Source organism: Eptatretus burgeri, chromosome 14 (genome assembly GCF_056783735.1).
Source record: "Eptatretus burgeri isolate ZD-2024b chromosome 14, Ebu_testis_v1, whole genome shotgun sequence".
In the NCBI taxonomy this organism is placed as follows: domain Eukaryota; kingdom Metazoa; phylum Chordata; class Myxini; order Myxiniformes; family Myxinidae; genus Eptatretus; species Eptatretus burgeri.
This window is the reverse complement of record NC_140974.1, coordinates 22410546-22432049: the sequence shown is the minus strand read 5'-3', so window position 1 is coordinate 22432049 and position 21504 is coordinate 22410546. Positions and strand designations below refer to the sequence as shown.

The window sequence follows — 21504 nt, the reverse complement described above, 5'->3', positions numbered from 1 at the left end:
AGATTGTCAACATTTCCAATTGCATTAAAGCATTGCGAAAGGCCAAATGTGATGTGAATCTTTGGTTTATCTGGCAGAAATTCTTCAGCGGGAGAAAGACCTCGTTGAGATGCAGAGTGGAGGCTTTCCTGGTCAAAATGAAGTCATCGGGTGAAGGTGTTGTGCTTTCCAAGAAGCGACGGTCGAAGCTGAAGATTGCCGATTGTCCAGCAATTGATGGGAGCGATGAGCCAACCCGTGATGGCACCAGTAAACTCACCGCGTCTGTGAATGTTTGTGGAGTCATCCTTTCTCAAGCATCGCCTGCACCCGCTGATGAAACTCGGTTGTCTTCGCTGCGCCCGCCTCTTGTAATGGTGTCCTCCACAGTGCACCACATGCGCTCTTTGGCACTAGCGGTTTCCGGGCACCGCCCTGTGCTGCTTGAGGGGCCGGTGGGTTGTGGAAAAACTGCTTTGGTGGAGTTTCTAGCGACACAAACTGGTCTTGTCGGCTGCAATAGACTTCTCACTGTGCAGCTTGGTGATCAGACGGATAGTCGGGTAGGTTGTTGCATTGTTTTGCTGTTCTGTTGTCATTAGCAGTAATTATAATGTTTTAATCATTGCTTTGAATATAATTGCTTCAATCTTAATTTACCACTCAGTATGTGCTTGGTAAACATGATAATATTGTGTGTTCACCGCACCTGTCGTATCCCCTCTCCACTATTGGTTAAACACACTTTACTCGGCCTCTTGTGCACCTGACTTGTGAAGAGAATTGACGTGGCATTTTAATGGATGAAAATCCTTTTGATAGAACATCTAACTGCTGATCAGATCATTCTTCACTACCTTGATGGAAGTACCTTCTTCCTCCCCAAAAGACACCCGAGTAACAATATACTGTTGTGTTTGAGGAAATTCGCAAACCACCATTCAGGTCCTGTAGGTGAGATATCTCTGTAAGTACATGTGTAGTTAGCCCCAAACCCGTTGTTTAGAGGGAATAAATGTGATTCATTCGGGCTGCGACCCTTTAAGATAGCCGTTTTTCTGTTCTATCTTTATTTTGAACCAACCACGTCTCAACCGCCATCACACAACAACCACCAACCGCAACGCCGCTTCACAACAACAACGCCAACAGCCACGACCTTTACCTTCACAGCACACCATCCCGCAACCATCGCATCACCGCCATTCCAAGCATCACCGTGGCCAGGGACCGCCACTTTAGACCCTCCACCACCTTCGCCTCTCCTTCTGCGGCCATTCCCGCACCGCTTGTGAACGTCAAGCGTCAGGCTGTCCTGGCCTCATGCGGGACGCGCGCCGAGCCGTGGGTGCAAAAAGCGGCCTTTCCGAGGAGAAGTCGGATCAGGAATGATACACGCCCACTTCAGATCCGTCCTATCAGCAAGCGCGGGGCGATTTGGCCCCGCCTCGAGGCGCGTCGGAGTAGAATTGATATATGCAAATTCGAGGATCAGGGGAGGTTTACGCCCACTTTTCCTCCGTCCAATGGGCGAGCGTGGCTCCGCCCCCGAGCTCATCCTGATCCGGAAATTTGCATATGGGTTCTCCTGCCGTACTATAAAGCGCCGAGCGCGGGGCGAATTCAGTCAGTTTTTTGGGCTCGGGCGAGTTGGAGAGGTGTGGCGGCGGCGGAGTGTGGCAGCAGCAGTCAAGACGGGTCTGGAGGAGGTCGGAGTCTATCGGGGTTCAGAGTCTGTCGGGGAGCTGCAGAGAGGGGAAGCCGGAGCGCGGTCGAGGTCGCAGTGGAGTCGCTCGTCGCGGGACTCAAGCAAGCCAGCTATCCTCTTTCCCCAGAGCATCAACAATTCCCCCCTCCCCCCCCCCCCCGCACTGAGATAGTGCGGAAAGGGGGCCCCGTTCCCACCCCATTCCAAGCAGTGCCAACGAAACCCGCGGAGGAGCGCGGAGTCGGGGCATCGCTGCCACATTTGCGGCTCATCACAGGACGGGTAGGCTCCACCCGATCTCGCACCCACAGACCCCGTCTGCCCCCTTGTCGTTGAGGGTGGCCCTTTTCTCTTGCTTTTGAGTATATGTGTTGTCAGCGCCGTCTGTAAAGTAAAACTGTGTAAGTGTTGCCGTCTGCTCGCGTAGTCGGTAGTATCTCTGCATTGTTGTGTTTCTTTTGTTGCAATTGCTTTTGGTGCATAATTGTTGGAATTGTATACGTGTGCTTTCCGTTTTCCGCGGAATAAATGTGCCTCATGTTGAACTGTTTTTCACGTTTCGCTTCGTCTTTTCTTTAATTGAATCTCCATCTTACTTCACGTAAAGGGTTGGTAGTGGGCTTAATACGCCCGATAATTAATCGGAACCGTCGAGGTTGACGATAACACCGCTCGGTTATCCCGATAGTACGGAACGGGTCGCTTAAAGTGGCCCGTGTCCGGAGTCGACCTGCGGCGAGGTGCGATCGCCCGGTCTACCCTCCGTGTGGGTACTTCGGTCGGTCGAATTTGGCGAACAACCCTATCCCACGCGGGGGGCCGATTGGCACGATCGTGGTGAGGCCGAAAGGCCCACCCGTGACTAGTTCCCGGCGTTAGTCCGAGAGGGTCACGACAGAATTGTCCGTCCGGTGGGCGACGTGCCGCGATTCGAGTTACGTGGCCGCTCGCACGCCGGCAGGTGCGAATTCGCAACAATACAGTAATTCCAAAAATAGAAGAGAGCACCAGAGAACTCAATATTGTTGATCACAAAGCGATCGTCAAGGGCAAGCCTCCCCCGGTGCCCACAAATTCAATGATGGTGATATTCTTTTCAGACTGCCATATGACTTTGACCTTCAACATTTAGGGACCGAGAGTATATTAAGGAAATGTGTCACCATCTACAATTTATCCATAAAACTCAACATCATGAAAATAGAAGAAAGATTATTCAAGTTATCAAAAGGGTTGTTCTTTTTGGTTAATTCAGTCACAATCAGAAAAAGTAGGTCAAGGACACAAATCAAATATCAGGTGTACACACCTTCAGTGCAGGTACACTATTATGATGCAAGAACATCTTGGAAGTCAAAGTGGTCTTTGAGATTCCACCTTGGCAAAATTGACTGATGACAGAAAATGCATTTATTTGTTTTTTTTTTCAGACCACCATTTGACCTTGACCTTTAACCCGGAAGGGTATGATTTAAATTGAGTGTAAATGCGCCTTTCTCTGGGCTATGTAGAGATGGTAATTTAGTTCCGATCGGACGTATTTTAATCGAGTTGTGGTGAAAAAAATGCTAAAATGTCTACAATTGGGTCATGACATTAAAAATTACTTCAAGGTCCAAAAAAATGTCAACCTCACATACTTTGTATTCCCATTTATTGATGCAAAATTGCATTCTGAAAGTTCCAGCCGGATCTGAGATACAGCTCGAAAATTGGCATAAAAAGGAAGGAAACAAAATAAAAATGAGGGGGGGGGGAGGTCTAAGAAAATCTGAGGTATCATTAAAAATTGTGGGTACCAATTGTAGAAACAAACCCCACTTGTATTACAACATGTATAAACCTCCCCCCCATCCTATAACTATTCCGAGTTCACTTGTCGGTTTTTTTTTTTTCTCCTTCAAGCGATCGTGCTCCAGCATCATTGAACAGTAAAAGCTTTGTCTTGAATACCCAGTTCATTGAATTTTACTCCTCAATGGAGAGGTATGACTGCTTTCCTCATTAAGTTATGTGTATGCCTGCACGCACTGCATCTTAGGCCTTGCCTTTGTTGCCCGCCGTGGATGTTGGCTTCTTTTGGAAGACTTGGATTGTGCTCCAACAGACCTCATCTCCACGCTCGTCCCATTACTGGAGAGTGGAAAACTCCAGATACCTGGCAAGGCTGAGTTGCTATGTGCAGCTCCCACGTTCCAACTCTTTGCTACTTGCAGGTTTGCCTCTCTTGTATTTTTGAAGTTTTGTGAGATTGCTGCTCTTTCCAAGTTCCTTCATTCTCTAATTGTTGATGCCTCTGCTATTCTTTGTCACTTGTTCTCTTTTTCTGCGTTTATTACCTCCGCCACCAAAGGTAAAGGAGGTTGTTTTCACCCCTTTCTGACTTGTTTGTTTGTCTGTTTGCTTGTCTGTGTGCAGGACATCTCAAAAAGTTGTGGACGGATTTAGACGAAACTTGGTGGACATATTGGGTGTGTGACAAGAAAGAATTGATTAAATTTTGGTGAAAATCTGGATCCGTATCTGATAATTTTTTTAAGTGATTCTTCACCGTTGAGAGATGACGCTAAACCAAGATATAGCACGATATCTCAAAAAGCTGTTGATAGATTCGGTTGAAACTTGGTGGACAGGTTGGGCATGTGACGACAAATTGATTCAATTTTGGTGAAGATGCAAATCCTGATCTGGATATGATAATTATTTGATTTTTTTTATTATTAATGTGATTCTTCACCATTGAGAGATTGAGTTAAAAAGATATATTGCATGATATTTCAAGGCCTGGTGTTGGCGCAATGGTTCGGGCAGTGGCTTGGGACCCAGAAGGTCCTGAGTTCAAGCCCCGTTGGGACACTGAATTGATATATATGTATATATGTATGTATATATATATGTATATATATATATATATATATATATACATATATATATATATATATATATATATATATATATATATATATATATATATATATATATATATATATATATATATATATTTACCAAGTCAAAAACACCAGGGGGTTGACTCAGCCTGTCATCCTTCCGAGGTCGGTGAAATGAGTACCAGTTGTACTGGGCCCGGTGTATGCCCCGGTTAGAATAGGTGTACCATATCCCTGTGTGTCGTAAGAGGCGACCAGGGTTGCGTCAGGAAGGGCATCCGGCATAAAAACCTATGCCAAATCATTATGCGGACAACAAAACGAATTTCCATACCAGATCGGTCGAGGCCCGGGTTACCAACGACCGCCACCGGTACCGGTGGTCAGCAAGGGTACCAGTGGAAATTGTGCTACTGCTGGCCGAAGGAGGAGAAGGAGACGGGGAAGGTGAGTCCGGAGGCAGTGGGAGAGAGGGAAGAGTAGAAGTGTGGAGGTGAGAGTTGGAACTCTGAATGTTGGGACGATGACTGGCAAAGGGCGAGAGTTGGCTGATATGATGGAGAGAAGAAAGGTGGACATACTGTGTGTACAAGAGACCAAGTGGATGGGGAGTAATGCTAGGAGCATTGGAGGTGGTTTCAAACTGTTCTACCATGGTTTGGATGGGAGGAGAAATGGTGTCGGGGTAATCCTGAAGGAAGATTGTCAAGAGGGTATTGGAGGTTAGGAGAGTGTCTGACCGAGTGATGAGTGTGAAGTTGGAAATTGAAGGGGTGATGATGAATGTCATCAGTGCATATGCCCCACATATGGGGTGTGAGATGAAGTATAAAGAAGATTTCTGGAGTGAGTTAGATGAAGTGGTGGAGAGTGTATCCAAGGATGAAAGAGTGGTGATTGGAGCAGATTTCAATGGTCATGTTGGGGAAGGGAATAAAGAGGATGAGGAGGTGATGGGTAGGTACGGTCTCAACAAGAGAAATGTGGAAGGGCAAATGGTGGTAGAGTTTGCAAAAAGAATGGAAATGGCAGTGGTAAATACGTATTTCAAGAAGAAGGAGGAACACAGGGTGATGTACAAGAGTGGAGGAAAGTGCACACAGGTGGATTACATCTTAAGTAGGAGATGCAACCTGAAAGAGATTAGTGACTGTAAGGTTGTGGCAGGGGAGAGTGTAGCTCGACAGCATCGATTGGTGGTCTGTAGGATGACTGTAGAGGTGAGGTTGAGGAAGAGAGTGAGGGCTGAACCAAAGACCAGATGGTGGAAGCTGAAGGAGCAAGACTGTTGCGTGAAATTTAGGGAGGAGGTGAGACAGGCGTTGGATGGTGGTAAAGATGGGTGGGATGATTGGGCAACTCCAGCAGAAGTTGTGAGGGAGATAGCTAGGAAGGTTCTTGGTGTGACATCTGGACAGAGGAAGGAAGATAAGGAGACTTGGTGGTGGAACGAGGAAGTACAGGAAAGTATAAGGAAGAAGGGGTTGGCGAAAAGGAAGTGGGATCGTCAGAGAGATGAAGAAAGTAGGCAGGAGTACAAGGAGTGGCGTCGAAAGGCAAAAAGAGAGGTGGCAAAGGCCAAGGAAAAGGCATATGACGAGCTGTATGAGAAGTTGGATACAAAAGAAGGGGAAAAGGATTTATACCGATTGGCAAGACAGAGGGACCGAGCTAGGAAGGATGTGCTGCAGATTCGGGTGATAAAGGACGCAAATGGGAATGTGCTGACGAGCGAGGAGAGTGTGTTGAGAAGGTGGATGGAGTACTTTGAGGAGCTGATGAATGAAGAAAATGACAGACAGAGAAGGTTGGAAGAGGTGGAGATAGTGAATCAGGAAGTGGGGTGGATCAGTAAGGATGAAGTGAGGACTGCTGTGAAGAAGATGAAAAGTGGAAAGGCGGTTGGCCCAGATGGTATACCAGTGGAGGCATGGAAGTGCTTAGGAGAGATGGCAGTGGGGTTGTTAACCAGATTGTTTAATAAAATCTTGGAAAGTGAGAGGATGCCGGAGGAGTGGAGATTAAGTGTACTGGTTCCGATTTTCAAGAATAAGGGTGATGTGCAGAGCTGTGGAAATTACAGAGGGATAAAGTTGTTAAGCCACACTATTAAGTTGTGGGAAAGAGTAGTGGAAGCTCGGTTGAGAGGAGAGGTGACGATTTGTGAGCAGCAATATGGGTTTATGTCAGAAAAGAGCACCACTGATGCAATGTTTGCTTTGAGAATGTTGATGGAGAAGTATAGGGAAGGCCAGAAGGAGTTACATAGTGTGTTTGTGGATTTAGAGAAAGCTTATGATAGGGTGCCAAGAGAGGAGTTGTGGCATTGTATGAGGAAGTCGGGAGTGGTGGAGAAGTATGTGAGGATCATGCAGGATATGTATGAGGACAGTGTGACAGCGGTGAGGTGTGCGGTAGGAATGACGGACCGGTTTAAGGTAAAAGTGGGATTTCACCAAGGATCGACTCTGACCCCTTTCCTGTTTGTAATGGTGATGGACAGGTTGACGGACGAGATCAGACTGGAGTCTCCATTGATTATGATGTTCGCGGATGACATCATGATCTGTAGGGAGAGTAGGGAGCAGGCTGAGGTGAGCCTCGAGAGGTGGAGGTACGCACTGGAGAGAAGGGGAATGATAGTCAGTCGGAGTAAGATGGAGTACATGTGTGTAAATGAGAGGGAGGGTGGTGGTATGGTGCGGTTGCAAGGAGTTGAGGTGGGGAAGGTGGATGGGTTTAAATATTTGGGATCAACTGTCCAAAGTAACAGAGAGTGTGGGAGAGAAGTGAAAAAGAGAGTGCAGGCAGGATGGAGGGGGTGGAGAAGAGTTGCAGGAGTGATTTGTGACAGAAGGGTAGCTGCAAGAGTGAAGGGGAAAGTATACAAGACGGTAGTGAGACCAGCTATGTTGTATGGTTTGGAGGCGGTGGCGCTAACAAAAAGACAGGAAGCAGAGCTGGAGGTAGCAGAGTTAAAGATTCTGCGATTCTCGTTGGGAGTGACGAGGATGGACAGGATAAGGAATGAGTATATTAGAGGGACAGCGCAGGTAGGATGGTTTGGAGACAAAGTGAGAGAGGCGAGATAGAGATGGTTTGGACATGTGCACAGGAGGGAAGCGGAGTATATCGGGAGAAGGATGTTGAAGATGGAGCCGCCAGGCAGGAGGAGAAGAGGAAGGCCAAAGAAGAGGTTCATGGATGCGGTGAGGGCGGACATGCGGGTGGTTGGAGTGTCAATGGAAGATGTGGAGGATAGAGCGAAATGGAGACGGTTGATCCGCTGTGGCAACCCCTTACGGGAGCTCACCGAAAGAAGAAGAAGATTGCATGATATTTCAAAAATGTATTGGGCCCGATATGTTCTCGTGGATCAGGAATTGCGTGGTGGAGGTATGCGCTCTACTGAGTGCCCTTCTCGTTCTCTCTATATACACTGATGAGCCAAAACATGACCACTGACAGGTGAAGTGAATAACATTGATTGATTATCTCATTACAATGGCACCTGTCAAGGGGGTGGAATATATTAGGCAGTAAGTGAACAGTCAGTTCTTGAAGTTGATGTGTTGGATGCAGGAGAAATTGGCAGGAGTAAAGACCTGAGCGACTTTGACAACAGCCAAATTGTTATGGCCAGAGGACTGGGTCAGAGCATCTCTGAAATGGCAACGCTTGTGGGGTGCTCCCGGTCAGCAGTGGTGAGTACCTACCCACAGTGGTCCGAGGAGGGACAAACCACAAACCGGCGACAGGGTGTTGGGCGCCCAAGGCTCATCGATGCGCGAGGGCAACGAAGGCTATCCTGTCTGGTCTGAACTGACAGAAGGTCTGCTGTGGCACAAGTCAGAGAAAATTTTAATGGTGGTCATGGGAGGAATGTGTCACAATCCACAGTGTATTGCACCCTGCTGCGTATGGGGCTGCGTAGCCCCAGACTGGTCAGAGTGCCCATGATGAGCCCTGTCCACCGTCGAAAGTGCCTTCAATGGGAATGTGAGCGTCAGAACTGGACCTTGGAGCAGTGGAAGAAGGTCGCCTGGTCCGATGAGTCCCGTTTTTTTTTAGATCACGTGGATGGCTGTGTACTTGTGCGCCGTTTACCTGGGGAAGTGATGGCACCAGGATGCAATAAAGGAAGACGACAAGCCGGTGGATGGAGTGTGACGCTCTGTGCAATGTTCTGCTGGGAAACCCTGAGTCCAGCCATTCATGTGGATGTCGATTTGACACGTGTCACTTACCTAAACATCGTTACAGACCAGGTACACCCTTTCACAGCAATGATATTCCCTGATGGCAGTGGCCTCTTTCAGCAGGATAATACACCCTGCCACACTGCACACAGTGTTCGGCAATGGTTTTGAGGAACATGATGAAGTGTTCACGGTGTTGCCCTGGCCTCCAAATTCTCCAGATCTCAATCCGATTGAGCATCTGTGGGATGTGCTGGACCGACAAGTCCGTTCCACGGCGGCTGCACCTCGCAACTTACAGGACTTGAAGGATCTGCTGCTCATGCTTTGGTGCCAGATACCACACGACACCTTCAGGGGTCTTGTGGAGTCCATGCCTTGGTGGGTCGGCGCTGTTTTAGCGGCACACGGAGGACCAACAGCATATTAGGCAGGTGGTAATAATGTTTTGGCTCATCAGTGTAATATACACATATACAGTGTATTGTACACCCCCCCTCCCTATTCCATCTCCAGGCGCTGCATGATGTCATCGCCAGGCACCGAAGGCCTTCGGCTCCCGTCGATTATGCTTGCCTGAAGGGCGCACTCGGTTTTCAATCGCTTTGTTTTCTTGTTTGTTTGGGCGATATCTCAGCCATCCTTTGAGCTTGGAAGCTGAAATTTGGGCACAATAGTGAACCAGTGCTTTGGCAAAAACCTTATTTTTTATTTTTTGATCAATTAATTGACCACTTAATTATTATCGATTTATTAATTGCTTCTTTATTTTCCATTATCACCTGGGCAATATCTCAGTCACCTTTTGAGCTAAGAAACTGATATTTGGATATGACTGTGAACAAGTGATTTGACGATAAAAGGTATTTTTGATTTATTAATTAATTATTTAATTTTTTGATTACTTAATGTTCAAAAAGTTTCAGATTCTGATGAATCTTGTTTGATGAGTCTGAAAATTATACTTTTTTGCTTTTTTTTAAGTTTAATTTTAAATTATTTATCCCAACGCAGGATGAGAGAGTGTACTTGTAAGAAGAGGAAACTTTTTTTAAAATCATAACTGGTGTCTGTGCCTAATGGGGAAATACAAAGTTGGCCATTGATGCCTGTAACAGATCAGATCATCCGTAATTTTTCCCCAGATCATGCTGACGTTGCAGGAGTACAGAACGCCTGAAGGTTCTGGAAATCAGATGTTAGCAGAATAATCCATACAGGTCTGGTTTTGCCAATGGTAATTATTGGTAAAATTTGGACTGCTGCTTATTTCCAAGTTTGTAAAATAAACACTTGAATTTAACCAAAACACTCACAAGTAATTGGAAAAAAACAAATAAAACAAAACTAAACACTAATCATACTGGTGGTCCTGTAGTAAGCGAAACCACACGCATGCAGAGGTAAGTTCTAGAATCTGACAAAGTGAAGCCGTCGCAAGGACACATTTGTGCTCACAACAACATTGTTTTACACAGATTTTGGTAAATTACTAAAATGGACATTAAAATTACTGAAAATCATGCGTCTAGCTGTTACTAATTGTAATTGTGTGGGATAGGCAGATCTGACGTTTCTTTTTCTCCTCTTAGGCTGCAAGCAGGTTGCCTCCATGTCTCTCGCAACACATTACTGGACAAACTTTGGGTTCGTATTGTCCTTGATGCCATGGACCAGCAGGAACTCCATGAGGTCCTGACTACTCGGTACAAAATTCCTCGGCCTGTAGCCGACCGTCTTGTAATGATCCTTGTCAAAATCGCTGGTGGAGCTGTCAACGAACAACAGGAAAAACAGGATTGCAGCAGAGTGATTGAGCAGCGACCACAGAGACGTAGTCCTGTTATGTGGGTCGCCCGTTCTCGTTGAGGGACCTTCTAAAGTGGTATGAACGAGTTTCCGGTTGGTTCAACAATTCGATTGAGGTGAACACCCTGCCAATTTTCCAAGAGGCTTTGGACTGCTTTTGTGCGGCTGCACCTCGAGCTGAAACTCGCCAGAACTTGGCGGAGACCATTGGTGTCGAGCTAAATGTTACACAAGAGAAGGTAAGCATTTATACAACAAAGTTCTGCTGTTTCATATTCCAAAATCTTTTGGCAGATTTACCCCCATTACACCCTCCCCTATGGTTTTTTTTTTAAATTCATTTTATTCTTCCTGAAAGTATGAGGGGTTTTCAGATTTGACATGGACTTGTACTTTCTTTTCGCTCACATTCTATATTCAAGTGAGAAACGTGGCCTTACAAATGGGTTAATTCCCCCAGAATTGGCAGTTTATTATCCCGCCCCCCGGAGGGAGGGAGCGGGATATTGTATTCGTCCGGTTTGTTTGTTTGTCTGTCTGTCTTTTAGCAACTTTTCGGCAAAACGGCTTTAGCAAACACTATCAAATTTAATCCACAGGTGGGCAATGAACCCTGAACGACCCCATTAACTTTTGGGTCAAATTGGACCAAAGGTCAAGGTCACGAAAAGATCAAAATCGTTTTTCGCTCATAACTTCATCAAAAATGGTTTAATTGACTTCAAACTAAGACTAAAATATTCCTTATTCTATTCCTTATAATCAACATTCAGGTTGAGGATGTATCATATTAAAATTTGATCCCCAAAATAACTTTATGCCTTAAAGGTCCCATGACACTCAAAACTTTCTGGTTATTTATCTATTAACTTGACCTTCCAAGTGAAGAAATCACCCATGTTTCTTTTTTAAAATAAAAAATGGAATATTTAGACCAATATTTCGAACATTTCTGGTGCTTTTCGCAACTTGCTATGCCCCGCCACATAAAAAAGTTGACTTCAGCGAACCGCAACGTTGATGTCATCTGCAGAAACTCGCACAGAGTGGATTGACTCGATGTCGCGCGCCGTATAAAGTACGTATAAATGCATTGTGCACATGTGTTTGCTATCTCACTGATCGTCTTAATTCCTGTGATTGTTTCGCGGAAAAGAAATTCTGCTTCTGAGCCGTGTATGCACAAAAATCACGAGGCAATTATTTATCCCTTTACTACCTTGCCGTAGTCGTGTACAAATCCAATACATGTACGCACAATAAAGGGCTATACCATGTCCACAAAATATTAAATGTGACTGTTGAACCTTTCCATTAAAAAAGAAACTTACAGGGACATACAAGTAAAATACCAAAGATTAATATTGCATCATTTCAAGGTGCAAGGAGATAATTTTAAAATTAAACAATGTGAAAAACCTGCACCCACATTTTGCAGCTTATTGAATTGTTCATTGAAACCAGCCTGCTGGGATAGGTATGATTCCACATACATGCAAGCCAGGTATGGCTGCACTCGGCAAACATGGGTTTATTCTAAAGTGAAGGTACTGCTTCCATTGGTTTGCTATTGATTAACATTTCGCCAAAATGCTGTAATAAATGAAAAGGGAAAAATATGTTGGCACAACTATGAAAGACAAATTTATCTGTCCTATTACATGGCATCATAGCCTCGGGACTCTTATGCATTGACTTTTACATTGTGTGCATGTTAATACAAGTTACTTGTCAACTCTAGAGTCTAGACTAGTCCGATAAATCCGTCGTTCGTCCGATAAATCTGACGTGCTGTGGCTTTCTTTTATTATTCTCTTTTCTTCATTGTTTTCTACTGGCGCTACATGACGACAGTAGGAATAAAATAAATAAAAATGCAACAGAACGTCAGATTTATCGGACTACTCGAGACAATTGTGTCGCAAGGTGTGTTCTGCACACAAGTTTTCATTGTGTCTGGACAGCGAGATTGCTTCGTTTTATGCGCGGAGAGATACGGCGGATGACGTGGGCTGGCCTTGCTTGTGATGATTAATTCGCCGTGGTGCAACATTTCCGCTGCGCTGCGCTGCACTGGTCACGTCACCTCACTAAAATATTTCTGATATCGAGCAGTATGCAAGTCGAATTTACATTATTGAATTACGAATAGGATTTAGTCTAACCAGTTATTGCCAAGTCTTCCTTCGATGTCTTCCCGATCATTATGAACGACGGGAATTTCATCGCCATTTTCCTCTGCTTGTCCTGCTTCGGGCTCGAACTGGTAAGGCCGTACTTCATTTCCAGCTGCCTGAACTTCACCTCCCGCGACTACGTTATCCGACAATTCTCCATCTGATTCAGACCAAAATCCTTCATTTCTCTCACACTCACTGTCGCGACCAGACAAATCAAAGTCCATGTCATCCATTATTCAAAACCAAATGTTTGATTGTTTTTAAAGCAGAAATGAACGAAGCGATTGAGTCGATCAATCGAATGTGGAAACGCACAGAAAGCCAATACAATCACGTAGACCACAAACCCGAGTAATTTGCGTGCATCCTTTGTCATACTGCAGTTGACGCCATGTGGGTTACGCCCCTTTCGGCAGAATTTTTAGGGGCATTCCCGAAGATGTTTGTTTTTTTAATTTTACATTTTACAGAACAAGTATTGTGAAAAAACATGGGGAATCGAAGATGGACATTACAGGGACTTTCAGGAAGGAAAGCAGGGAATTTGAAGGAGGTGGGCTTGGGTGGATTATCGGGGGTAGAAAAGATCGAAGATTTGAATGGGGGATAAGAGATGGTGGTGAACAGCTGTTTTGAAGGCCTGGAGGGAAGAATGGGAATGAATAGAGTGAGGGAGTTTATTCCAAAGGTGGGAAAAAAGAGGAATGAAAGAGTGAAGGTGAGCAGTGATTCGTGATTTTGGTAGTTTTACCAGAAGGGGGTTGTTAGCGGACCTTGAGCGCCCTGCGGAAATGTGGTGGGGACAAATCGCAGAGAGAGCAGGGGGGGTCGAGGCTGGAGAGGAGACGGTAGAAGACAGAAAGACCACCGACCAACCTGCGGTGATTGAGTGAGAGGCCCAAAGACTCGGCCTCATTGCGGGAGATACCAGTGATCCGAAATGCCTTGGTTTCTACAGCGTGAAGCCTGAGAAAGGTGGGAGGCAGGAGCACCAGCCCAGAGGGGAGAGCAGTACTCCATCAGGCTGCAGAAAAAAGCTTTGTAAGTGGTCAGGAGCTCAGATGGGCCGAAGAAGGACTTTGTACGATGGAGGATTCCCAGTCGACGACTGGCTTTGGAGGCGAGGTTTGAAATGTGGCTTTCCCAGGAAAGGTCATGGCAGATAGTTCGATCCAGAAGCTTGAAAGAAAGGACTTCTTCCAGAGGATTGTTGAGAAAGTGTATGGGGGGGTTTTCTAAACGGTCCTTTCGAAGAGACATCGTGAGAGTGTGAGATTTGTCCGGATTGAAAGACATATTCTACGTGTTGGACCAGTTTGTGATTTTATCCAGATCTGCAGTGAGCGAAGAAGCTGCTGCTTGCTGGTCTGAGGGATGACCAATGGTATGGCAGAGGGTGGAGTCATCAGCAAAGATATATGGAAGATTTTCCAGGCCACATTTCCAGGCCACCCTGAACTAATTCCAAAAATCCCGTCCTAACTACTGTTGGTAATGGCAAAGCACACATTATAACCCTTGCCAAGAAAGTGCTTCGGCAGCACTGACACACTGTAACAGAGTATGTTGCATCAGAATCGGAGAAAGACTCCCCTACACACCCTGGGTGCAACCAGCAATTTTTCAACTCATTCCATTTTGCGGTTCAGGAGTGCAGTGAAGTCAAAAACCCAAACAAACAAGTAATTTCTCAAATTATGATATGATGTATATCTTGTAAAGCAGAAAGTCTGTGTATTTGATCGTAACCGCATATACACGACTTACTCTGCCATATTAAAGGGCAAGTCACTTCCGCTTCCGGGTTTGGAGCATCGAGAGGTCTCCTTCACGGCTCTCTGCTGACGATCTCAAAGTTAAGTTTCCGGTCGTTATTTGTCCCGTTTTAACTGTTTCTTTTTCTCACCTACATGTTACTGTGTGTTCCAAGTTCGGTTTTGTTTCAAAAATCATGCTATTTTGTGAGTTTTTGTCGACGTTATCTTTCCGGGTGTTTGAGGCCTAGGCTTTTGATGCCTACCGGTTCCCCTCGGTGTACGATTGTTTTATTTGTTTTTTCTCCCCATTACCTTCAATTTCTATCTTCCCCACTTTCCTAATGTCCCCCATTTCTCCCAACGAATCTCTCTATTTCTTATCTTAAATCAAAAAACAAACAAAGAAAAACATAAACGCCACCTTTCTCCTGATTCTGCTTCTTCCTCTTCATCGACTCTTCTTATTATTATTATTATTATTCTTCCTCCTCCTCTTCTTCTTCCTCGATTTTTTTTTTTTTTTCCACAACACTTCCATGACCTCATCTGTTGAAAAGTCTCTCAAACATTAATAATCATAATAACAAAAACGATATCTTATAATGCTTCATCTTCCTCTCTCACACATGTGGTACTCTTTACTGTTTCATAATGCACTACTCTTCTGCTATTTTAACAGACTGCTCTCATTTCGACCTCTCCTTCATTCCTTGCCTAAAAAAATCCAACTGTTTCAGCGTTTCTTCTCTCCATTCTCTGAATTCGCCTTTATTGCATCCATCAGGATTTGTGTTAAATCGCATCTCTGACCTAAAACTTTTTAAAACCCCAGTTTGCTATGAATGTTCACTTTCCATCAACCATTCTTTTTTTCCAACTTCAGTGCCAACTCACCCCTCTCCCCTCACTCTCACTCTCAAAGTAACCATCCCACTCTTCTCCCTCCAAGCCTCCCTCTCACCTCCCTCAAAAATTCACCCCTCACCTTTGTCCCACCTTTCATGCCCTCACTCATCCTTCTCAAAGTTCCCCCCTCTCATCCACAAAGCTGCCTCCTTCCACTGCCCTCTCACCTCCATCTCTTCACTCCACCTCCTCAAATCCTCAACTGCCTTCTTCCCCCTCTCTTGTCTCCCCTCTCCCACAGCACCACAGAGCCTTTTCTCCTCCTCATTCGGCCCCCTCCCCGAGCTATTCTGCAATCCCCCACACTCTTTCAACAACCCTCCAACAACCCTTCAACAACCCAACAACCTCCCCCCTCGTCCCTTGTCCTACCCACCCCCTGCACCCAAAGCCTCCTCCCCGACCTCTTCATTAAAAGTGTGGACCTCAAATGTCCGGGGCCTTCACTCAAACCTTTCAGATCTTTCCATACAGGTTGCCACTGACAAACCAGACATAATCTGCCGAACAGAAACTTTCCTCCCCCAAGACGTCTGACTCCCAAGTATCTCTCCCTGGTTACTCCCTCCTCCGGTATGACGGACCTGAGCCTCGTCCTGGTGGAGGAGTTGCTCTCTTCATCAAAGACTCCATTCCTCACTCTCCATGCACTGCCCTCCCTCCCCCACACCCCCAGGAATACCTCTGGCTACGGCTTCCCCTCCACTCCCACCTCATGTTTATATGTGTACTGTACCGTCCACCAAACAGTGCTGACTCCATCTACACCTCACTATCCGAAAACATAGACCATCTTCTATCTTCTCATCCAAACTCTCTTTTCCTCTTATGTGGTGACTTCAATTGTCATCATGCCATTTAGCGAGGTGTGGGTTCCTCTCTCACCTGTCATGGCACCTCAGCAAAAGTTTTCTGCGACTCATTGGGACTGACTCAATCGGTCAACTTCCCGACCCGGATCTCAACCAATGGTACTCCATCTCTTCTGGATCTGATTTTGACAAATTTCCCTGACAATATCTGCTGCTCTTCCCCTGCTCCAATCAGTTCTTCTGACCACGTCCTTGTCAAAGTGGACATCTCTCTGGCTGTTATCAGAGAACCACCTCACCGCCGTCGAGTCTGGCATTTCACTCGAGCCGACTGGCAGGGTCTCCAATCAGCCATCAAACTTTTTGACTGGTCTCCTATCGCTACTTTCTCCAACGTCAACTCATCCTGGGAATTCTTTCAAAGAAACTTGCTCTCCCTCATGCACAGATTTATCCCCTCTCGTCTTCAGTTGTCCTACCCTTCCTCCCACCCTTGGTTCACTGAAGCTTGTGGCGAGGCAGTTGTCCTGAAACAACTTTCCTTTGCCTCATGGAAAGCAAACCCAACTGAGGGCAATCTCAGTTCCTTCCATAAAACTCAGAACAAGTGTGCATCTACCCTCAGGAGAGCCAGAAAACAACATCTTTCTAATCTCAAGTCTGAACTCTCAAACCCCTCTCCCTCCTCAAAATCCTGGTGGCATCGAATCAAATCTGTTTCTGGTGTATGTTCCCCCTCCATCCCTCCCTTATCTCAAACGGCCGCATTGCTGATACCGCACGTGAAAAAGCTGAATGCCTAAACTCGGTGTTTGCAGCTAAATCTTGTGTCCAAAACCCATCACTTTCTTTACTCACCTTACCCAGTCGCACCCAACTGTTCCTGGACTCTGTGTCCTTTTCTCTTGACAAGGTGGCGAGCTTGCTGTCAAACCTCGACTCAGATTCTGCAACCGGTCCAGACGGCATCAGCCCACGTGTCCTCAAAACCTGCTCCTCTGCTCTTGCTCACCCTCTCTCTGTTCTATTTACCCTCTCATTTGCTCTAGGTCATCTGCCATCTGCATGGAAATCTGCAAACATCACTGCCCTGCAAAACAAAGGTGCAAAAACAGATCCCTTCTCCCAATCCCTCAGACCGGCAAGCAGCAGCTTCTTCGCTCTCTGCAGATTTGGATAAAATCACAAACTGGTCCAACACGTGGAACATGTCTTTCAATCCGGACAAATCTCACACTCTCACTGTCTCTTCAAAAGGATCGTTGAGAAAAAAACCCCATACACTTTCTCAACAATTCTCTGGAAGAATTCCTTTCTTTCAAGCTTCTGGGTCTCACTATCTGCCATGACCTTTCCTGGGAAAGACACATTTCAAACCTCGCCTCCAAAGCCAATCGCCGACTGGGAATCCTCCTCTCTCGCCCCCCCTCTCTCGCCCCCCTCTCTCCCCCCTCTCTCGCCCCCCTCTCTCGCCCCCCTCTCGCCCCCCTCTCTCCCCCTCTCTCGCCCCCTCTCTCGCCCCCCTCTCTCGCCCTCTCTCGCCCCCCTCTCTCGCCCCCTCTCTCGCCCCCTCTCTCGCCCCCCTCTTGCCCCCCTCTCTCGCCCCCTCCTCTCTGTAAATGTATTCACAAATGTCTACCAAGCACAACGATTAATTCCAACCTTGGGAAAAAAACAGCTTTCAAACCCTTGGGAAACATCTGTTTCCCTTGGGAAAATTCAATCCTTGGGATTAATTAATAATTTGAATAATAATCAAACCTTGGGATTAAATAGTTAAATAAATCAATAATTAAATAAGAATCAAACCTTGGGATTAATTAATTAATTCAAGCCTTGGGATAAAACAGCTTTCAAACCTTGTATTGTGAAACACTTGGGAAACAGCTGAAATGGATGAGGAAGAACTATATCAAACTTTGAAAAAGCACATAATCAGGTCCCCAGTGTCGATTGTGACGTCATACCAAACGAAGAAAATAATTGTGATGTCAATCGTGCCAAAATAAAAACAAAAACCATTAATTGACATCATTCGTGATGTCATAGCACCGTGTCCTATCATTGGTTGACAGATATATGGCCGTAACTTGGGAACCGCTTGTCCGATTGATATCAAACCTTGAAAAGGCACATCCGCGGGGCCCCGGCAATATTCCTGGCAAGTTTCAATCCTATCGGACTGGTGATCGTCTGGTTATTAATAATTTGGGGAAAAATGGCATGATAAGGTGAGAAGGTGGAACGACACCTTCAGCTGCCATATATATACACCTTTTCAACACTGAAAAAGCAATAAAATGGCGGTAACTTGGGAACCACTCGTCCGATCGATATCAAACCTCGAAAAGGCACATCCGGGGGTCCCGTTTCAATGAGATCGGACCGGCGGTCGTCGAGAAACGGCGGTCGCAGACAGACAAACGGACAGACACACACACACACACACACACACACACACACACACACACACACACACACACACACACACACACACACACACACACACACACAGATTGCTGGAATTATTGAGAGATTATATCTCACCTGTACCCTTGTTTATTATTTATTATATCTCACTTGTACCCTTGATTATGATTTATTATATCTCACTTGTACCAAGCCTGGTGTTGCCTTAGTGGTTACGGTGGCGGCTTGGGATCCAAGGGTCCTGAGTTCAAGCCCCGTTGGCTGCTGAATTAACACCAGGGGGTTGACTCAGCCTGTCATCCTTCCGAGGTCGGCGAAATGAGTGCCAGTGTACTGGTCCTGGTGTATGCCCCGGTTAGAATAGGTGTACCATATCCCTGTGTGTCGTAAGAGGCGACCAGGGTTGGCGTCAGGAAGGGCATCCGGCCATAAAACATTGCCTCAAGAAAAAGCCAAACCCCTGCACAGCAGGGAAAAATGGCTGTAAAAACGGTCATATATATCTCACTTGTACCCTTGATTATTATTTATTATATCTCACCTGTACCCTTGATTATCTTATATATTACTAGTAGTAATGCCCGGCGTTGCTCGGGCTTTCTTGCAAATTTCCTGAATAGCGGTTAGGGGTTAGTGGTTAGGGTTGCAGTTAGGGTTAGGGTTAGCGGTTAGGGTTAGCGTTTAGCGGTTAGGGTTTGCTGTTAGCTGTTAGGGTTAGGGTTAGCTGTTAGGGTTAGCTGTTAGGGTAGCTAACCCTAACCCTAAGACAAACCCAAACCCTAACCCTAACAGCTTGGCGTAGCGGAGGTAAACAGCGCCCGGGGCAAAGTGGAAATTTGCGTCCCCCGTAGCCCTTAAACTTGAGTGGATTTGAATGGAAAATCCCATAACGGATATCGATTTATCGATTTTTTTTTCGAATATCGGAAGTGTTATGGAAAAAATTTATAGCCAATGACCTAAGTTGGACCAAAAGCCATAATCATACCGAATTTGAATGGAATCCGTTGGAGTTTGTGAAAATGCATCAAAACGAATTTTGAGGGGCCTCTTGAGGAAGACAGTAATATCATTAGTATATGTGTCAAAGCTTGTTTCATTTCATGCAGTAACAAAAATCTGATGGTGGAACAAAGAAAGGGGCGTGCCGAAATATTAATATAGATTTCAGAATTTGTGGTTTCGTGTCGCGCTATCTTCGACTTTGTTCTGCGCTCCAGTAACGTGATATTCGGCTTACATTATCTGAAAGACCATATGAGGTGCATGGTACAAAAAAAAAAAATAATAATAATAATAATAAAATCTTCTTCTTCTTCAGTTCCTTTCTCAAACACACCCACCCCAACATGTCACGCAGAGCGTGGGTTCAGCTAATTACCTTCGCAAACTTTGTTGCGAAGGTTATGTTTTGATCGCTGTGTATTTATTTATTTATTTGTGAATATGTGTGTTTGTTTGTTTTGTTATTCACATAACTCCAAATGTATTGAACTGAATCGCAGCAAATTTGGTGGGATGATTGGTTATTATCCGAGGACCATTTGATTAGATTTTGGGAGCGATCGGGTCAAAGGTCAAGGCCATGAAAAGGTCAAAATCATCTTTTTACCATAGCGCGGTCAATTTGGATCCAATTTGCATGCAACTAATGCCAAAATGTTCAGAATTCAATGCCCTATCTTGTGATATGTGACATGACACAATGACGTAATTACCCTTATTAGCGGTTGGGAGTCAAAGGTCAGGGGGGGTCACGACATTGCAAAATGTGCGGTTTTAGTCATAACACGGTCAATTCTTATCCGATTTGCATGAAACCAACACCAAAATGTTGACTGTTCTGTTCCCCACACTCTAATACCAATTACAAAATTAAGAGTACAAAGGTCAAGGTCGAGGTCATGAAAAGGTCAAAATCGTCATTTTGCCAAAGTGTGGTCGATTTTTATCCAATTTGCATGCAACCAATGCCAAAATTTTGTGAATTCAATGCCCAATCTTGTGATATATGATATGACACAATGACGTCATTACCTTTGTCAGCGTTTTGGGTCAAAGGTCAGGGGGCTCAACGACCTTTATTATCATAACGCGGTCAATTCTTATACAATTTGCATGTAAGTAGATTCAAAATGTTTAGAATTCAATTCCCGATTCTGTGATGTGTAATATTTGATTTCTTATAATGTGACCAGTTGTCATCAGATTGACTTGACACCGACACCCAAAAAGGTCAGGGAGTTCATACAGAAATTGTAAATTGTACAATGTATGTGAATCAGTGTCAAACAGCAGGAAATTTAATGTTTTTAAGCCATCATAACACATATGAGATGGCAGATGTGGTATGGGATTAAATACCCTCACAATCAACGGTTTCTGGGGGCGGGGGGGGGGCAAAATGTAGCGTTGGCGAAGTTATGCGCTCCACTGAGTGCCCGTTCTAGTTCATGTCTGATTTTCACTGAATAAACCTGCACCTTCAGCTCTGCTGTCCTTCGATATGGCCAGCCCTAGCGTCCTCTCAGCAGTATCACCTCAACGTGTTCGTCTTTCGTCAAGGACATCTTCAAACTGAAATAGAATGACGTAATACTATCGATGTTTCCAGACTTTATGGCCACCCTGTTTTTTACCACACAAAGTGATGTGTGATTAAAGTTATTCATATGTAGTAATACTTTACTATTTGTAGCCTGGTGTTGGCGCAGTGGTTAGGGCAGCGGCTTGGGATCCAAAAAGTCCTGAGTTCAAGCCCCTTTGGGCCACTGAATTAATACACCAGGGGGTTGACTCAGCCTGTCATCCTTCCGAGGTCGGCGAAATGAGTACC

General features: G+C 45.4%; 2 protein-coding genes across 5 annotated transcripts in view; one reads left to right on the top strand and one right to left on the bottom strand.

Annotated features, from left to right (window-relative positions):
• The window catches only part of LOC147012779 (uncharacterized), a 66211-nt gene extending 61733 nt beyond the window's left edge, over positions 1-4478 (top strand). The window contains exons 15-16 of one of the 2 annotated variants that reach the window (XM_085853963.1): positions 78-542; positions 3729-4478. The gene's annotated coding sequence lies outside the window, so the exon portion shown is untranslated. The remainder of the gene's footprint in view (positions 1-77; positions 543-3728) is intronic. The other variant, XM_085853964.1, reaches the window with a different exon arrangement.
• Positions 1-21504, bottom strand: part of LOC147012777 (tenascin-N-like) — a 342994-nt gene that overhangs the window by 85727 nt on the left and 235763 nt on the right. The gene's annotated exons all lie outside the window — the stretch shown is intronic.